The following is a 20,642-nucleotide window of genomic DNA, read 5'->3' as shown; positions in this document are numbered from 1 at the left end:
ATGTATGTATTAGATCGGTAGCAACTATTTTAATATGCTAGTAGTGGTTAATTGGGAGATGTCTTTCAATCCTTCTGTGTTGTAATATTTATATGAGTGATTGACATACGTAATTATTAGTTCTATTTGGTAAAGTTGTTTGGGAGTTGTGCAGTATATATATGGATCAATAGCAACTTACCCTATATTGGTCGATGAATTTCTGGCGTTCTCATATCTTGTACCTACACCACCTTTCAAAGATTATGATGTAATATAGAACACGTTTTGATTGTATCGGTGGATGACCCGTGTATTGCCGTTGAAGTAAGGTGAGTTTATGCTCAAAAAGCGCATACTTTCCCTGAATAATTTGTAGTTTTTGTCTTTCAACAACCCCTCGGTTGGAGATTGATGACGATGTATAACTTTTGACTCTCTATTTCAACATTTTTTCTTGGACTGCTAAAAACAGTAGAAGTTTTTGCAGATTCCTAATATGTGCGGGTATATAAGCAGGCCTTCTAAATGCCTTAACAATGTCTGATATGAAGTCCATTATGTCTAATTGAATGTGTTTTGTAATGCTTGCTTAGTTCTACGAGTGACAACATGTTATCTACAATATTGATAATATATACAAGCTTACAAAATTAAGTGCAACGGAATGGAATTTGTAGACTATAATTGTGTTAATGTGACCAATATTTCCTTTATTTCAAAGAATGTGAATTTATCTCTTTTTCAAATGCTGCATATATTTTGAACAACTACAAGTGTATATTGGTTGAATGCCTCCATTGGGCCATCCCAATCAACCTAATGTTTTATATTATTCAAGCGATGTTGTGGTACTTTACCTTGATTCCTCGGGTTGTTAACAATTGGGGTACAGTGAAGTGTTCTTGACTTGGTTTTATGAATTCTATGTTGATGTATGTATCAGGCAACACTCCCCATTAAGTGGTTGATTTAGTCATTGTTGTGAGTTTAACTTTGGATTGTATGTTTCTGTTTTATGATTACCGTCTAATCTTATTGTTATTGAATTATCAATGGAGTAACTTGAATTCTTATAAGGCACTGACATTGTTGGAGGTATGTGTAGATATTATAGAAATAACATTTTTATGTCATTTCAATAATAATATGTTGGTGTTCATTGGTAATGGTTAGTGTAGGGAGAAACTGGCAATTGAGTGTTTTATGAATTTCCAAGTGACATGTTTCTAGTTAGCTATAGGACACATTCTTTAGTGCGGTATTCTGCATCATTTTAATGTTAGAATGCATCGGGCTTGTTATATCAATGGGATGAGATTTATGGAGTAATGGTGGTATGTTATGTGAGCGGTAATAATAGGTTGGATCTGATTTGTAATAGTTGTTGTAGTGTAATTGGATGTTTTGCTAATTTTTTTGGGAAAATGCACAATTACTCCCTCAACCTATGCCCGAAATCTCAGAGACACACTTATACTATACTAAGGTTCTATTACCTCCTGAACTTATTTTATAAGTATAATTTTTTACCCCTTTCGGCCTACGTGACACTAGTTTGAAAAAAAAGTCAACCAGCATTGGGCCCACAAGATAGTGTCACGTAGGTCGAAAAGGAGTAAAAAATTAGTAATAAAATCAGTTCAGGGGGCAAATAGGACATTGGTATAGTATAAGTGTGTCTTTGAGATTTCGGGCATAGTTTGAGGGGTACTTGTGCATTATCCCAATTTTTAAATTTAAAGCGACGTGTAATAATCCACCCAGTGGGCATATATTTTTGTATCTTTTCGTTGCCACTATTTTAAATTTTATGTATCGTCATGTACTATCCAAACGAATGGACACACCGTTTGTGTCCTTTTTCACGCGTGTGTTGTTCCTCTAGTAGGCAGCGTAAATGATTGTTTATTGGGAAGCAATTTGGTGAATAAGGGTGGTGGATACGGTTTTTTAAAATTATAAACAAAGAGTAACTTAAAAGAGGTGAAAGGAAACACCGTTGAGCTGCTATTGATACTGAATACACTTTTTTAAATTAGTAGTGGTATGTGGTGTTATTTATTATTATTTTATCAATATTATCGAATACATTGCGGGTATATCAATTATAATACTCAGTTAGTTTAAGTTGATATGTGAATTCTTTTATTTTGTGGAATTACAAACGGGTTAAGGTATTTTACTGTACAAATCTTTGGTGTATAAATGAGAATGCCTGGTAGCACACCGTGATGTGGTAGTAAACATTATTTTTTTTGTTGTTTTAAACCCGTGTTTTAGATGAATTAAGTTGGGTGTTGTAGTGGTGGGTTTGAATTATTAATGACATGGTGGAAACTATGTGTAAGGGATAATCAAAACTATTTCAAGATGTGGCAGCCAAAAAGTCGAAGAATGTTGTCCTTCCCCTCCAACCTTGGTATTTATATCCTCATTTACTTTCTAAGTTAGAGTTGTGGATTACGTTCTCGAAATCTCTTTTGACAACTTATTGTTTATCAGAATGTAGACTTTCTATAATCGGTTAACAAAGATGGGTGTTCTAGTGGTGGATTTGAACGAATGACATGGTGGAAACTATGCCTAAGGGATAATCAAAACAATATCCGGATGTGGCAGCCAAAAAGTCATAGAATGTTGTCCTTTCCCTCCAACCTTGGTTTTTATATCCTCATTTACTATCTAAATTAGAGTCGTGGATTACGATCTCAAAATCTCTTTTGACAATATATTGGTTACTAGTAAATTTATCCGCGCTTCGTGCGGAAATTTTATTTCACAAAATTTATAAAATAATAATTTAAAAATGTCAGTCATTAAAAATAAAACACTAGATTATCTTATATACACGATTATGGGATAAAACATTAATAGTGTAAAGGAAAATGAAACTTATTATACCTTATCATTTTTTTTGATATAAGAGTAACTTATCCTATAGTTTATCCTCAATAACATAAGTATAAATTAGTGACTTTAAAAATACATACCAAGATTTGTAACATAAGCAATGGTGTAAATGAACCACATAGCATGAACCAAATACACAAATATTTGGTTGATAAAGTTAACTTATCTTATTATTTATCCTTAATAACATAAGTTAAAATTAATTACTGTAGAAATACATACCAAGATTTGTAACATAATCAATGGTGTCGGTGAGCCACTCTATAGGAACTAAGTACACAAATATTTTGTTGTGAAGAAGAAGAAAATAAGAAGAATGGTTTAGAATTTCGTGTTTTTAAAATGAGAGGAAATCCTTCTATTTATAGACAACAAAGAGTGGCCTAGACAAATCTTTACTTTGCCTTATCGGAAAGGGTACAACTATTTGGAAAAGTTGAAAGCTTCGTAAAGGTCACCACCATTCATAAAAGTCACAATTTTCATAAAAGTTGCAACTCTTCATTAAAGTCACATCTTTTCACGAAAAACACAACTCTTCATTAAAGTCGCAACTCTACATAAAGTCACAACATTTCATAAAAGTCACAACTTTACATAAAAATTGCAACTCTTCATAAAAGTACGAACTTTTCATTAAAGGAGAAGGCTAGTTTAGGAAATAAATAAATTTAAAAGTGAATTCTTGTTTGCGGGAGAGCCATGCAGGCGGACCTAAGATATTCTTTTATACATATATGATTAGAAGGTAGACTTTCTATAATCGCAGAGGCGGTGGTTATGAATACATTGTATTTAGGTTGTTATGAATACATTGTAAATACAAATGCATGTTTGAGTACGATCTTTCTTGAATTTGAATAAATATAATACCAATCATTCCACAGTGGAACAACGTTTGCTATTAAATCACCCAAGCCTATACTCGTAAGTAAATAGTACCCTGACCAAAAAATAAGGAGGTAGTTGATTACAATAATTATTCAAAAATCCATGGAATATTAAAATGTATCTGATGCTCTTAATGTGCATTAATTTTTATGCAGCTCCATCACTTTCTTCGTCAAGGGTTATGATGTGCGTCCTTTTCTTTTTGAGCTTTCTTTCATAAACTCTTGTATTGCCATTGGGAGTCCCTTCCCCGTTGTCATGATTTCCTTCTAAATTTTTGGTGTGTGAAACTACTGGAGTTTCCACATGTGTCTTTTGCATAGCTTCCATTTTGAGATTTTCCTCTTGTTTTGAATGCATATTAATCGTTAAGCGAATGTAACTTGCAGGATCATCTCTAGAAAGCAATTATAAATGGATAAAGGAGATATGGATTAAATTGTGAATGATAATATTGCCTTTTTTCCTTTGTTAATGCGGTGTTGCAATTCCTATTCTTCATCTGGCACAAAAACTTTTGTCACCGTGTAATTTCCAAGCCCTCATTCAAATTGTGGTCAGTCAATTTAAGCTTGATTACAAATTCCAGCTTGAATACAAATTCCTTGCCGCAGAGGGTCTAAATTTGCGTTGGAACATGATAATCACCTTTGGTCCTTCGATTAACCAACTTGGACACCGAAGTGTCAAGAAACTTTTCCGCGACCCCATTAAAAAGAACCAAAGTTTTGTTCCCTCCGTTGTCTTTTACATTAATGTATATCTTGTACTAGTGTGTGCTCAATAAATTAGTGTTTGTTCAAACAGAACTTGTGGTAGAATGCTAACTGTTTCCATACCTAACCAATAGGAAATCACATTCTTTTCCGCACATATTGCATATGTATACGCCATCTTTTAGGTTCTATTTTTTTGTTTTATAAGTTGCACGATATGTAGTGCCAATCAAAGTAGGTATCTGTTTGACTGAGCTGAACCCACAATGTAACAATACATTCCTAGAAGTTAATACAGATGAATATGCAGTAAAAGCTTGTTGATCTATTTTATTTTTTATAATGTACTAAGGGATGTTAGGGTACTAACCTCTATGTCATAACTCCAGTATGAATCCAGTACCTCTATAATAATCATCCGGTTATTGAACAATTCCTCCGCAATAGGTATGTTACTTTTAATAGCACTCTCAATTGTTTGTATGTGACGGGTTTGGTTGCAAATTTTTGTATAAATGAGGTGACGTTGTCCATTGGAAGATTAACCTATGTTTTGGTAGTTAAGGTTGTGGCAAAAGTAATTTCACCTATTACAAATTAAACATTCAACGTCACATTGACATAAAGAGTGTAAAAGGACACTTAACTGATATGGTCTGTAATAACATTTACCTCTGAATTCCTTGACTGTTGTTGTTGTTACAATGACAATTTATAGATCGGACTCGAGGGGAAAAAGTACGGGTAAAATCCTTTCCCGTAATCCTCCCAAAGGGTTATTTTGTCTTTGACAAACGTATCATCGCTTTACAAACAATGTAATCGGTTAGTGTTATGCTTGTTATTTGGTGTTAATGAATACAAGTGAAAATAATCTGATGAGAATTGTGAATTTTGGATCAGTAAGAATGTCAAGTCTCATTTTTTCCACTTCGAACCAATACTCTCTAGATCATCTATTCTACATAAGCATCCGACCACATTTATAAGTTCAACATGGAGCTTATTAAGTACATAGGCCGATGAATGAGTATTAGATAATTGATATGAATAAGCAAACCTGATAGGTAGGTGTTGTTATTGATCCTTGATCGTAAACTATTTGGTTGAATAAACTGGAAGCCATTTTTAGGAATATTAGCAATATCATCCTTTATTTTTTGTATGAAAGTTATCCGCAGAAATGTGATTTTAACATCAAATTGTACCGGTCTGTATTCACCCATACTTTCAGAAACTTTAAAATTCTTGATAATGATCACAGATCCTTCGACTAAATTAGCACGAAACCAGTTGACTTGAATATTCTATATTACCGCGTGTACCAAAGTTCCCTATTACATGTTAGTTGGTAAGTGAATTCATAATAACCTGAACAACAATGTGTTATAAATTTGTAATGAAATGAGTATTACCTTTTCGTCAATAAGTTGTATGTCCACACTTGTCATGTCGTTTCTTCTCTTGTAGCTTTTAAATTCCCACATACGAAAAACTCATACATTAACCAACCAGTCATACCTTGTAGCATCCAAATCTGAAAGAAGTGAATAGGCCATATGCTTGAAACTGAATGAATATTGATTGTATTGAAGTGTTAACCTAATAAGGGAATACATGGGAGATATATATAGGAGATATAGGAAGGAGTACTAATCCTAATAGGACTAGGATTAAGGAGTACTAATCCTAATAGGACTAGGATTAGTACACAGTAAATACTAATATTATTTAATACTATTTATTTAATACTATCTGTTATTATCCCCCCTCAAGCTGAGCTGAGCGGAAGCGAACGGAAGCTTGGAACTGAGGTAATCGTGCTGTCGGCTCGGGAGAGGCTTGGTGAGAATATCAGCCGGTTGTTCTTCAGTGGGTACATACTGCACAGTCATGGTGCCGGCCTGAACTTCATCGCGAACAAAGAGACAATCGGTATCAACATGCTTCATTCTGGTGTGTAGGACGGAATTCTTGGCCACACAGATGGTTGATTTGTTGTCACAATAGAGAGCAGGAACAGTGTGAGTGGCGCGGAGTTCGCGAAGAATATATGTGACCCACATGGTCTCAGCAGCAAGAAGAGCAAGGGCGCGGTATTCAGCTTCAGTCGAGGACCGAGAGACCTTGGGTTGTTTTTTTGTACACCAGGAGATCAGGTTCGGCCCCAAAAAAACGAGAAACCCCGATGTAGATTTTCTGTCATTTTTATCATTCGCCCAATCTGAATCTGAGAAACCCCGAAGCTCCAAGTCCCCGGGTCGAATGAGTAAACCACGACCAAGAGTGCCAAAAATGTACCTGAGAATGCGTTTTAGACAATGGTAATCATGTTCACTTGGTTGATGCATGCGCTGAGCAACTCGGTTGACAGCAAACTGGATGTCAGGACGGGTAATGGCCAGATACTGTAGAGCCCCAATGAGGCTGCGGAAGTGGGTGATATCGGCAAAGGGGGTGTCGGCTCCATTCGAGCAAAGGGAGACTGCCATCGGTGTTGGTTGACTGGTGCATTTTTCCAGTCCAGCTTTCTGCAACAGATCTCGAGCATATTTTGACTGATGAAGAAACAAGCCGCTGCCTGTCCGAGAAACCTCCATTCCCAGAAAATAATGTAACGGGCCAAGGTCCTTCATTTTGAAGGTAGTATGCATAGCTCGAGTGACATCCTGAATGAGAGCTGTAGTAGAGCCTGTAATAATGATATCATCTACATAGACAAGAAGAATGACTGTACCGTGTGCTGAATGTCGAGTAAACAGACTCCTGTCGTGTACGCAACACGTGAAGCCGAGTCCCTGGAGGAACGTTTTCAGACGTGTGTACCATGCACGGGGGGCTTGCTTGAACCCATACAGAGACTTCTGGAGTTTGAAAACATGTTGAGGGAAGCGGGGATCAACATAGCCCGTTGGTTGCGTCATGTATATAGTTTCATCAAGCATGCCATGAAGAAAAGCATTGGAAACATCCAACTGATTGATGAGCCAATTGTTGCGCACGGCGAGTGACAGTACCAGGAGAATGGTTTCCTGCCGAATAACAGGACTGAATGTCTCGGAGTAATCAAGCCCATACTCCTGATTGTAGCCTTTAGCAACCAAACGAGCCTTGTACCTGGAAATACTGCCATCCGCATTGTGTTTAATTTTGTACACCCATTTACAGCCCACTGGGTGCCGCCCATGGGGCTTAGGTACAAGAACCCAAGTTTTCTGATCAGTCAAAGCCTTAAACTCGTCATCCATAGCATGACGCCAATAAGCATTTTTTGAGGCAACAGAGTAGGTTGTTGGTTCACTATCGGGAAGGGGTGTATTTGGTAGTATGGTAGCCTGAAAGGTTTTGGGTTTAAAGATACCGGCTTTGCCACGGGTTAACATGGGATGAGTATTGGGGGGTGGCACGGGCGGTGGTGATTCGGGGGTGGCCGGGAAGGACCCAAAACGGATCGGGCTGGAGATGTTGTGGGTATGGGGTGGTTCGGGTTGGTTGTGAGTGTGGGTGGTGGTTGCGGGTGTATTGTGGGTGACGGTCGAAGGGGTGATGAGGGGTGGTTGGGTAGTGGGTGGAGGTGTGGGGGAAGGTGGTGAGGGACCCTGTGAGTATGTTGGAAAAAGGGGAAGGACGCCAATGAATGATGTATTTGTGGAGGAGGAAATAGACTCGTAGGGAAACTCATTTTCGACAAATTTGACATGACGAGATATGTAGACTTTATGAGTTTGTGGGTCAAGACAGCGATAACCCTTGGAGGTAGGATGATAGCCCAAAAAAATACAAGGACGGGATCGGGGTTGTAATTTGTGAGTAATATGAGGGCGTAGCCAAGGGTAGGCAAGACACCCAAAGACGCGGAGGTTGGTATAATTGGGAAGTTCTTGGTAAAGGAGTTGATAGGGTGATTTGTTGGAGAGAGTGTGACTGGGCATTCTGTTAATGAGGTAGTTTGCGGTGGCTAGAGCTTCTACCCAAAAGGAGACAGGGAGATGAGATTGATGTAGAAGAGTAACCACCGTTTCAATGAGATGGCGATGCTTACGCTCAGCCACCCCATTCTGTTCGGGAGTGTATGGACAGGAGGTTTGATGTATAATTCCCAGGGATTGCAGAAACTGGCCAAAGATGTTATTGACATATTCCTTTCCATTGTCACTTCGAAAAAGTTTAACATGAGAATTGAATTGTGTTTTGACCATTTTTTCAAAAGTGACAAAGGTGGTGTATGCCTGTGATTTGTGTTTTAGTGGGTACAACCAAGTGTATTTTGTAAAATCATCCACAAAACAAATATAATAGCGAAAACCAGCAAATGAAGGAACAGCAGTAGGACCCCATAGGTCAGAATGAATAAGTTGAAAAGGTGCAGTTGTACGCTTCTCAGATAAAGTAAAAGGTAATTTATGAGATTTAGCAATTGAACAGGAGTCACAATTGTTTACATGAATGGAAGAAAAACCTAATTGAGACATTAAAGAATTTATTATTTGAGTAGACGGGTGACCCAGACGACTGTGCCACAACAGACTGTGGCCATCAGCCGAAAGAGCCACCGGAGCCACAGGAACGCTTTCTGAAACTGGGTGGGCAGACGAACTTGTGCCAGGAAGAACGTACAGACCATGCTCACAGGGGCCCTGAAAAATCACCCTCTTGGTAGTATTGTCTAGGATCTGAAAATCATTAGAGGTGAACAAGAGTGAGCAATTATTGTCTTTTGTGAATTGGTGAACTGAAAGGAGATTGGATTTAATAGAAGGGACGTGGGTAAGGTTACCTAGGTGAAAGATAGCGGTGGGGGTTTTAATGGTACCCGTGCCAGTGTGAGAAATATTAAGGGACTCACCGTTGCCAACAGTAATACCATTGGAGCCATGATATGGATTTGGAGCGTTAAGCTTGGATAGATCAGAAGTAACGTGCATGTTGGCCCTAGTATCCAACAGCCATTCAGAGGAAGGGCCGGCTTGAGATGCATAATTGGCACGGTTATCACTATTTCGGCTCTCCTCATACCGAAACCAGCAACGAACAGCGGTGTGTCCTGTTTTCTGACAGATTTGACAAGTTGGACGATCCCGCTCGTAAGTGCCCTGCCCGCCGCTGGAAGATGACTGCCCGCCGCTGCCGAAGGAGTGCAGGCTGTTGTTGCTGCCGTGCTGCTGACCGTCGTACGGCGGACGACTGCCCTGCCGACCGCCGCGCCCGCGGCCTCCGCTGTTTCTGCCGTAGCCGCCGCGGCTCCCCTGCCGGCCGCCACCACGCCCCCCGCGATAGTTCTGGCTTGCGGTGAGGGCGGTGGCCGGCTCCATAACAGCGGCTTCTCGGAGAAGAAGTTTGCTCTCCAGATCCACGTTGATTTCTTCACTTTTTAGCCACGAGGAGAGAGTATCCAGGTCAACGGGCGTTGGACTGATGGGAACCGCCTGTTTAATGGAGGAGTAAGTTGATGGGAGCCCCCGAACGACGCACATGACGAGATCTTTTTCGGGAATGATTTCGTTCACGGTGTCGAGGGCTGTGATGATGTGGAGACCTCATCTAAATACTCCGCCATAGTTTTCGTGCCGTTGGTAATTGTGTGGAGACGATCACGCAATTGAAAAATATGAGAGTGGGAAATTGATGCATAGCGTGTTGCGAGGGCCGTCCACAGGGCTGAAGCAGTTGTGTAGGATCGGACGTGTTTCTGAACCGTGGGAGAGATGACCGCAATCAAACATGATCGGATCTGGCCATCCACGGCTTTCCAGGCGGCATGGGCCGGATTGGTTTTTTCTGATTTGTCCGTGGCGGTGATGACTGCCGGCGGCGGTTCTGTGCTTCCATCGACGTATTTGAGAAGGTAATTGGCCTCAAGGGCTGTAAGAACGGTGATTTTCCATGTAGGGTAATTTATGTCTGATAATTTTTCGGGAATCAGGGCATGAAGATGCCTGAGAAGGAGTTTAACGCCAGAAGGAAGTGAATCGAGAGGATCCACCTCGGTTGTCATGGCTGCCGCCGCCCAAGAGAAGAGAGGGAACGATCGGTGCCCTAAAGAGAGAAAAAACCTAGAGAAAAGAAGATCTAGGTTTTCTGGCTCTTGATACCATGAATGAATATTGATTGTATTGAAGTGTTAAACTAATAAAGGAATACATGGGAGATATATATAGGAGATATAGGAAGGAGTACTAATCCTAATAGGACTAGGATTAAGGAGTACTAATCCTAATAGGACTAGGATTAGTACACAGTAAATACTAATATTATTTAATACTATTATTTAATACTATCTGTTATTAGAAACAATTATAGGTTAGACAAAGATCAATTCTTTGTTTTAAAAAAAGGTATAGATGGGTTGACGTGAATAGGTGTCTTGGAGTATGAAACGCATTTTAAAGACATGGAGTGAATTTAAAAGAAGTTTGCAACCTTTCTGATAAGACACAAATTTTTAGAATCATAGTTTTGAAGAGGCACAATTTGGAACAACCGTTAGGTGCAGACATTGTGTTTAGCAGGAGATCTTAGGAAGTGGTACATTCTTTGATAATAGCATTGTTTGTTCTTTATTCACAACTCGTGGAGTTGTGTTTGTAATATTAAATAGGGTAGTTGGGTTTAATTATTGTGTTGAAATTTCAATACGTTTTGGGCTTGAATACCCATAATTTTGATCACGTATTTTATTAAGCGAATCAAACTAAGTTTGCCTAATCGTACATATGCTAAGATGTTCTACTTTAAAAGGGACATGTGAGGTTTACAAAAGAATGGAGGCATCGGTGTTTGCATGATTGGATTTAAGGTAAAAAACCCTTTTATTTGTTAATGTTTTTTTCTAACGCTCCCCCTTAAAATGCATCCAGTTACAGGTAGAGGTAGGAAAAACTTGGTGATATGTAAATTGTCCATGAGATTGTCTAGCCTCTAAACTGAATAGCTGCTGTCAAAAGTTGGGAAACATTTGAGTAATATAATATGATGGATTAAATTTCTATAGTTTATTGATTCAACGTCACACCACATAAATATGAAGTTTCAAATTGTGGGATTTAGCGTGCAACTTTTTTTTTTAATTAATACTATGTTTTGTTTGATATTTGTAAATTCATGAGCTCTTATTATACACATTTTTAAAATGTGGATGATCTTATTTTAAGTTGTAGTCAGCCAGGTAACCTTTCTTAAACATACAATTTTGTATGTCCAATTTTAGTGAGTTTTAAGATGCTATAACAAATGGTATTTTGAACAGTATGGAGTTTCACAGGCCCACGTAAAGTTAAGGTTGATTGGTTACGTCACAATTTTTGTTGGATTATGCTATTGGAAGATATTCTTAAAGATGTTTCCAAAACATATTTTGTAGCCATTTAGCGTTCAAATTGAAAATAATACAAATTTGATTAAATAAGCAGCAGTCCAATAAAATTATGTGGGATACAAGTGTGTTACATAATAAAGATATTTGTATTGTAACTGTCATAGTTCTTATGCAAGTTTAATGAAGGCAATAAAATAAAACAGGATAGTGGTTGTTCTTCGGTATAAGGTTTGAGTGTATGTAGCATGCGAAATTACCATTTAGTCATCTTGTACAGGCAAAATAATGTTTATGAAGGAATCTGATAAGCTTTTAGATAAGGAGTCGTCCATGTTCATGTTATCCATTTCACTCAAAGATGTAATGTATTTAGTTTTTGGTGACTTGAACCAATCTGGAGGTGCAATATTCATGATATCTGTCCTTTCATAACCATGTTTGAGATCGTCCAGTACGTCGCTACATATCCCACCCTTCTTTCCACTCACACCTTGGGAAGAAATCCTTGTAAGGGATCTTTTCTTTATTGAAATTGGTATGTGCCCTTCACCAAATTCAAAAGAAATGGAGGAACCACCTCTGACTCATATGATTTTGAATAAAAGTTTGTTTCATCAATCTATCTTCCGCTCATATTTTATAAAAAATTTAAGGTGTACACACTGACATTAGTATATGCGTAATATGTGTGTGGTTAATGAACACGTGGCTTAGAGTAGTGTGTGGCTAGAATCCAAAAGCGATAAGCACTGATCAAGATAAGTTACTCAAATTAGCTATTGAAGAAGTTTTCCCACGTTCAAGTCACTGTTTTATGGTTTGGCATGTGCTGTAAAGAATACCGGAAATACTTATGCTTCTACAAAAGCTGCACGAGATATTAATGATAAATTCAGCAAGTCTATGATTAAGTCGGTAACTGATGAGCAATTTTATTTAAAAGGGTGGAAGATGTTTAGCCGATTGATCCGGAAGAGAATAAACGGATGCAGATACTGTATGAGGTCCACAAAAAATCAATACTTGCTTACATAAGAGGCAGTTTTATAGAGAGAATGTCAAAAACTCAACGGTCGGAGAGTATATGATCCTTCTTTGACAAGTATATTCATAAGAAAACCAGGCTCGAAGAGTTTATGAGACCATATGAAATGGTTTTGTAAAATCAATATGAAGATGAAGCCATATCAAACTTTTATACATTGCACAAACAGCCTGCTTTGAAATCATCTTCAACGCGGGGAAAGCAGATGTCAACAATTTATAATTTAATTCAAAGAAAACAAAGTTGGTGCTTAGCATATAATTTTATGCAACCTGTGTGAAGAAGCGATCAAAAAATAAAATGAACCGAGGAGCATATTTCCATAAGGAAGTCAAACTTTGATATATTATCCGACAATTACACTGTAAATGATAAGAAATCTCGGGGATACGGGGTAGGAACTGGTAGGTAAAGGATAACAATGTGACAACACAAATGTGAAGGAACTTATTTAAAGTCAAATTTCCATATCGAGATTATTTTGCGCTTAGAAATTTGTAGTTGTCGTAGCTTAAAGTTTTTTAATCCAACCAAGCTCAGAACGTTACGCGCACTAATGTGAACTTTGAACGGTTCCCGTCAAGGAACAATAGAATGGTAGCGAGGGATTATTCATCAACAAATTTATATACTTGGTTAACGTTCATATTTAGATTAACTTATACTTGATTTAATAAATTAGCCTACAGATTCTGATTAAACGATGTTGGTGAAAGTACATATGTTTGATACATAAATTAAAAAAGCGTGGAAGAGCATTGTTACACTATGTTCGGGTAATATGATGTTCATGAAGGAACAAAAGATCTAGTGAAGGATATATATCATTATAAACCAAGTTGTAACATAATACAAATATAATAGGAAGTGAGTTGTTCAAAATATATTGTCATTGTCACCACAATACCAATGTTAACTAGTTAGTGGGTTAGGACAGGTATGAGAAGTAGTAGAGCAGCAGAGTAATAAGGTAAACAGGAGATAAAAGTTTATTAAAATGTAAGGCATTCGTGTCGCAACCATTGCTAATTAGCTCCTGATGGTTCTTGCAGGTTTTTGGAATAAATGAACGCTCTTTTATGGGAGTGTTGTGTCCGCATGTAGCTAATTATCAATTTTGTTAGGTCCGCATATGTCATGACTAGAGTTTATACCCCAGACGAAATCGGCATCGTTGACCTCTCAGAGGTCGCAGACAGGCCTACATACGTCATTCTTACTTCATCTAGATTAATTTTAGAGGAAAATTTGAAATATTTTGTTTCCTAACATGCTTACGAAACATTCTATTACATGTATAATTGTTCACTATAAACCATCTAACATTAAGATCATCAAATGAAAGAAATAGTTCGTAGTTGCGTTAAATGTGTACTTGCCAAAACGGCACCAATACAAAGTCATAAATGAAATGGGAAATGAAACGCTAGTGGAACATGCTCCACTAGCTAAAGCTTACATATAAGCTAGATAATAATAGTAGACAGCCTCGAAAGCATGAGGGCGTACCAAGTCCGGATGAAAGCTCCACGTTCGGATAGATGCAAGGTCGTATTGTAAGATCTAATGTCCACCTGTGCCTTCATCTAAAAGTAGATATTTGTATGGAATTAGTAAAAACTTGTACTAAGTATGGGTATATGCAAGCACACACCAATTACATGCATGAGAACTAATAGCTCTTTCGTAACTACATGATTTATGGAAAGTCAAGTCAGTAGACTTGCCAAATTCGGATTTGGAAAGTCATGCCATGAGTGTAACATGCATCATCAAATTTATCATTTTGCAAACAACACATAAAATATTTCACATGGAACATATCATAATTCACATAACACATAATGTTGTTCATATCATTCATTCGTATGTCACGAGACCTTGGAATAAGGGACTTGACATTAAGACTTCCCAAAATTAGGGCTCAACATATAAGACCTCAACCAGGGAGTTTGCGTTAGCAAACACAGAGTGTGCTTCATTCATACATACGTACTTCATTTCATTTCATTCATAGGCCAGTGTAAACACCTGCTATACCTAGGATGTAGTTTAAAACTTTCATCGGGTTTGTTGTGCAATGACCAAGAATGACCTAATGTCATTACTTGAATCTAACTCACCTCTTGATTATCCTATCCTAACACCTTTGGTATCATTCGTTTCATTATGTGCATCATTTGAGGCTGGCCTCCTTCATTCATTGGGAACTTTAATTTTAACCGACATAGATCATGTCAACATCATGAGATCCAGTGTCATGAAACCCACACCTAAAAAAGGTGGAATCATCGGCCAAAATGACCCAAACGATGCTAGCGTACATGGGAATTGAACCTCGCCGGATCCCTATATTGGCAGTGTAGGTTCGAAGACTAGGATATATAAGGAGACCCATACCTGGCATACCAGACAGTCTATTCTCATGAGAATTACGTGAAACTACGCCCTTCCCAAAAGAAGGCATCACCGATCATACCTAGTCTATCAGTGCTCAGTATAAAGTTCCATTACGTTCAACTCATACGTCATGGAAGTTGTCTTCTAGTATGAGGACATCATAGCTCAATGGATGATTTCTCATCTCATCAATAGTATTAAGTGTGTTAATCTCAATACTTTCATTAGAGTGTTCATAGAGACTAGTCTCTTCATTAACTGTACACTCTATAGGTGAGTACGTTTTAGTAACATTTACTTAGGCTCATTTGAGATTGCTCTTATCTTTAACAATAGCCTCATATCATGTTGTCACCACATTCATAACTCACCCCTTTTTATGTAAATATTCATTTCATCATATGCCAATGCACTTGGCCATTTAGTGTGTTTCACACTCTTACTTAAACCTTCTAGGGTTTCATCATTTCATTGTTCATTTAGCCATTTCATGGTTCATTTCGTCATATGCCAATGCACTTGGACATTTAGTGTATCCTACACTCGTACTTAACCCTTCTAGGGTTTCATCATTTCATTACTTACATCTTAGGTTCAGTTATTTTTAATGGTATGCTAGACTTATGGGTCTATACATGCAAGCCATGAGGCTTCATTCATAGTTTGTTAAGTGACTCATATCTTTTTAAGATTATATAGTACAAGATTTATGTATATTGTATGTATGTCAAGATCTCGATTTTGATCTAACTAGGTTGCATTATTCTTGAAAATTTAATTCATGTATGATTTATGTATCAATACGGAAATTTGGGCAAGGGAACCCAAGTTCGAATCCCTTGGACAACTCTTACATTTTTCATTGATTTTGTTTATAGTCCTCATGACATTGGGACCCTAGATCGAGCCCAAACATCTTCATTTTATTTTTCCCTTAGTTTTTCTTTTCATTTTTAACTCAATGGGATTGAGAGGAAGTGGGATTGGACCCCCACAACCTCATTTTCTTTTAATTTCTTTTTCTTCAAACTCTCTCATTTTGGCAGAGGCGTTGTGGGTTCGAACCCCCACATCCCCTTTTTTTACTTTATTTATTTCTCGTTGACTATCTCACTTTGACAATGAGATTCTGGGATCAAACCCCCACAACCTCACTTTATTTTAATTGTAATTCTCCTTTACTGCATAGAGGTCGTGGGTTCAATTCCCACGCCTCACATTTCTTTTATTTGCATTTTCAATTCTCCTTTAATATGCTTAAGAGGTCATGGGTTCGAATCCCACGCCTAACATTCATTTTCTTGTCATGTTTCCTTTCTTCTTTACTGCCTGAGAGGTTGTGGGTTCGAATCCCACTCCTCTCATTTATTTTCTTTTCATTTTTCATTTTCCAGCCAAGGTCATAGGTTCGAGTCCCACATGCCACATTCCCTTTTTCTCACCCTTTTTCATTGATTTTCAACATGGTGAGGTCACGGGTTCAATCCCCAGTGATCTCACATATTTTAGTTCATTTTTTCGTAGCATGAAATTCTCCTTAGTTTGGACGAAACTCATTACAAGCTGCTGGAAATTTTTGTAGCCTATTTTCTCACTTCTTTCGCATTAAATGTTTAGACGTTTTAAATAGTCTTTTAGTGAGTTATTTAGGTGCATTTTCCAGATTTCATTCGATAAAGAATTGCACTCAAATTAGCATATTTACATCACTTACGAACATCACGATTCATATTAATTTGTGCACGTAATAACACCACTATAACATATTAGTTTTTGAACCTCAAATCAAAGGAGTCACGGCTACATTGTACACACATACACATCTTTTCGGAAAAACATGGGTTGTCATTCATACAATTCCAAACAACATTCATGAACATATTCAACATGAAAACACATTACATGCCTAATATCTATCAGCAAATATACCCAACCTACGAATCAACGGGAGCTAGTGATATGGACATGCAACGGGAACAATCCTAGTTTCCAGATTAGATCTGACTGAATCTGAAGGGGTCTCTTGGGAAAGGGGACAAGAGAGAAGAAAACCCATACCTTTTTTACGTTATACCCTTGACTTGCTGCCCAAAAATTCCACCCAAGAACACGTCTAAGCCTTCTCAACGTCAACTCCACTTGAATGACAACATCCATTAGCCTAGTGTGCAATTAATGTTTGTTTTCTTGTGATTTCGTGTGAATTATTCAAGTGTGAAGAAATTGGTTTATTTTTATGCTTTTTTATGTAATTTTGGCATATAATTTTTTTATGAAAGAGGAAGAGAGATTGAGCGTGTCAGGGGAGAGATAAACGTGAGAGAGAGATTGCGTTATACAAGGCTTAGGAGTCTAGCTTTAGGACTTAGTCAATAGGGTTTTATTTATTTAATAAAAATCGGATTTTTTTAAATTTTAAATCAGATAATGAATAATAATTATTAATTAAATACATTAATTCAATAGGCATCTATAAAAATCACATTAATTCATTGCTTCCACCTAGGTTCGAACCCAGGTGAAGCAAGACTTCACTCCAAGAGCTAAATTTCGGCTTTCTCTCCCAAAATTACCCTTTTACCTTATTAATTAAATAATTAATTGTATATGCAGGGTAATTACGATATTACCCTTATCTTGGAAAAAGACCATTTCCTCCTAGACCCTCAAAACCTAAGATTTCCTCTTTTTAAGTCTAGTAAAGACTCCTTCGAGTAAATCTTCATATTCGAGAGCCCTACATGGTTGGACCCAACTTTTCATAGCTCAACTAACTCCCCAAGTTAGTTGTCTTTGATGTAGAAATGGTTCCAAAGTCGTGTTCTACGTGCATCAATTCTTCTGAACCCTGGTCTAATCATAGGCATTTTTGACACATTAAATATCACTTAGTATATCCATTTTAGGGCTGTTTAGCATATGACCATTCCACGGGAGTTGGAGGTACTTCTATTTAAGAAGTAAGAAGAAGACAATATTAGTTGTGACCAAGGATAAGGAAGTAGAAATAAAGAAGCAATAGTTATAATGTGGGAGTTACCTGGCAGTTCTGTAGTAGGGGTTAGATTTGAAGGAGTGGGTGCGGTTCTTTTAGCATTTGTTATATTCTTGCGTGTATAAAAATTTCAGAAACTGCTTTACCATTTAAGGGGTGAATGAAATTAAGGGAAAAAGTCTGAGGGTGAGACATCCAATTAATGATGCAAGGGTTAAGCTTATGTATGTATACCAGCATTCTATAGGTTTTTTGCTATGTTCAGTTGAGTCCATAGCAGTCAGTTGATGTGAGTCCATAGAGGGCGTCCTAGTGAGCGACAAAGTGGAATACTATTGTTGTTAAAAAATTAGAGAAACTGGTTTTGTGTTTTAAGTGGTGAATGAAATTCAGGGGAAGGGTGTGAGGGTGAGACATCGAATGGATAATGCAAGTGTTAAATTTATGTATGTAACCTGGATTAGCTGGGTTTTTCTGAATGTTCTTTTGGGTCCATTGCAATTAGTTCATTTGCATCGATAGCGGGAGTCCTGGAGATAAAAAAAATTGGAACACTGCTATTGTTAAAATGTAATCACAAAATATAGGGGATGCAAATATGAAACTGACAGGTAGGTATAGTGTACAACAGAACGATATTATGGGAGCAACATGTGATTGAAAATGTGTGAATGTGTACCTTTATTGAGAGGGGGTTTGAGCTAAATCCTTTGTGTCCAAAAAAGCGGCGTGTACAGTTGCGTCCATTTAAGCAGCCCTGGTAGGAGACAAAATAGAATAGAACATGAGTTCGGTTATCCAATATTTAAGAGAAAATTTAATGAAACGTAATATGTTGCAAAAATGCCTATAATATAAGAGGTGATGAAAATATGTAACGCACGAGGAGACAAAATTGTATATAGTATGCTTATACAAAATTTAAGGGAAAAATAATCCAACGCAATCTGTTACAAATTGGTTTAATTCTTTTGCGTCCATACAAGGAGCCAATATAATTTTGCAGGTATGGTAGGAGACAATTAAAAGTAGTACATGAGTTTTTAACTGACAATACAGAGGGTGAAAATATGAAGGGCGGGAGGAAAATAATTGTGCAGAGTAACGGTAAGGCAAGCGAACTTGATAATGGAAAAACTAAGAAAATTTTTCCGGTTTGAGGGGGGATTTGTTTGAAATAATTTGAGTCCATGGAACTAGGTAGTGAAATTGTTTGAATATTGGTTGTGGGGGATTGAGTGAAGAAGTTGGAAGTGAATGAGGGAAGTAGAGTATATGTGTTGGTCGATTTGCAATAGTGCAAGGATTGAGTTTTGGTTTACGCGCTATCTGTAATAAGTTCAAGGAGAAATAAGGCTTGTGGTTGTGCCATGTCACCGGGTTGAGGATTTGCCTTTGTATATATTAGGTAAATTTCCCACGCTTCGTGCGGTGATGAACTACATCGAAGATCTACTTTTGAACTGTAATACCCCGTATCAAAAATAGACCAAAAATCAGTTTTTTTTTCAGAAAAATCTGCAGGGTCAATGGGATCAGAAACTACCAAAAATATTAGCCAAGAAAAATTGGCTAAGTCTTGATCGATGGTCCGTAGGTCTGACGACGGTCCGCAGTTCGTGACCATCGATCGAGACACCCATTCACCCACTCTCTGACAAGATCTAAGAATGACCAGCACAGTGCGTAGGTGGACGTATAGTCCGTAGGTGGAAAATTTGTAGACAGTTAAGGGGAAATGAAGTTGGATCAACATAAAATGCCAATAACTCTTAGAACAAATTGAATTAGGTGTCCCATTACCTACCTAGAGATAGATAATTTAATTAGCTTTCCATAGCCACTGACCTTGCTAAAAGCAGACCTCCGAGTAAAACGTTATGCCCATTTTAGTTAAGGCTTGTCAAACAGGCCCAGTCGATGGACCCAACGACGGGGTGTCGTTCAGACAACACACCGTCAGTGCTGAACGTCGTTTGGTCCAACAGCAACTTTCCTAGAGGTCTTTTGGACCTTTGCCACGCCGTTTAAACCCTAAGTTATTTTGTTTTGACCCTAAATCATCATATTTTATTCAGTTTAAGCCTAGAAACTTAATTGAAAATATATCTAAGTAAAATCATTAAATCAAAACTTAGAAAATTAGAAGCAAGAGAGGAGAAAAAGATCAAGACCCTAGTTCAAGAACGCCACAAGTTCCAGAAGATCCAGCCTCGGAACCTAAGTATTTTTCCATGGATTTCATCACCAGGTATGTGGGATTTCACTAGTGGGTTCCTTTCACCCATTGGGTCCCTAGTTTTCAGTCAGGCTCTTGATTCTCTTATCCTAATTAAACCTAGGGTTTCTAGAACCTTGCTAAAACTTCATGAATTTATTAAATGTATG

Source organism: Solanum pennellii, chromosome 6 (genome assembly GCF_001406875.1).
Source record: "Solanum pennellii chromosome 6, SPENNV200".
Classification (NCBI taxonomy): Eukaryota; Viridiplantae; Streptophyta; class Magnoliopsida; order Solanales; family Solanaceae; genus Solanum; species Solanum pennellii.
This window is presented reverse-complemented; position numbering follows the sequence as displayed.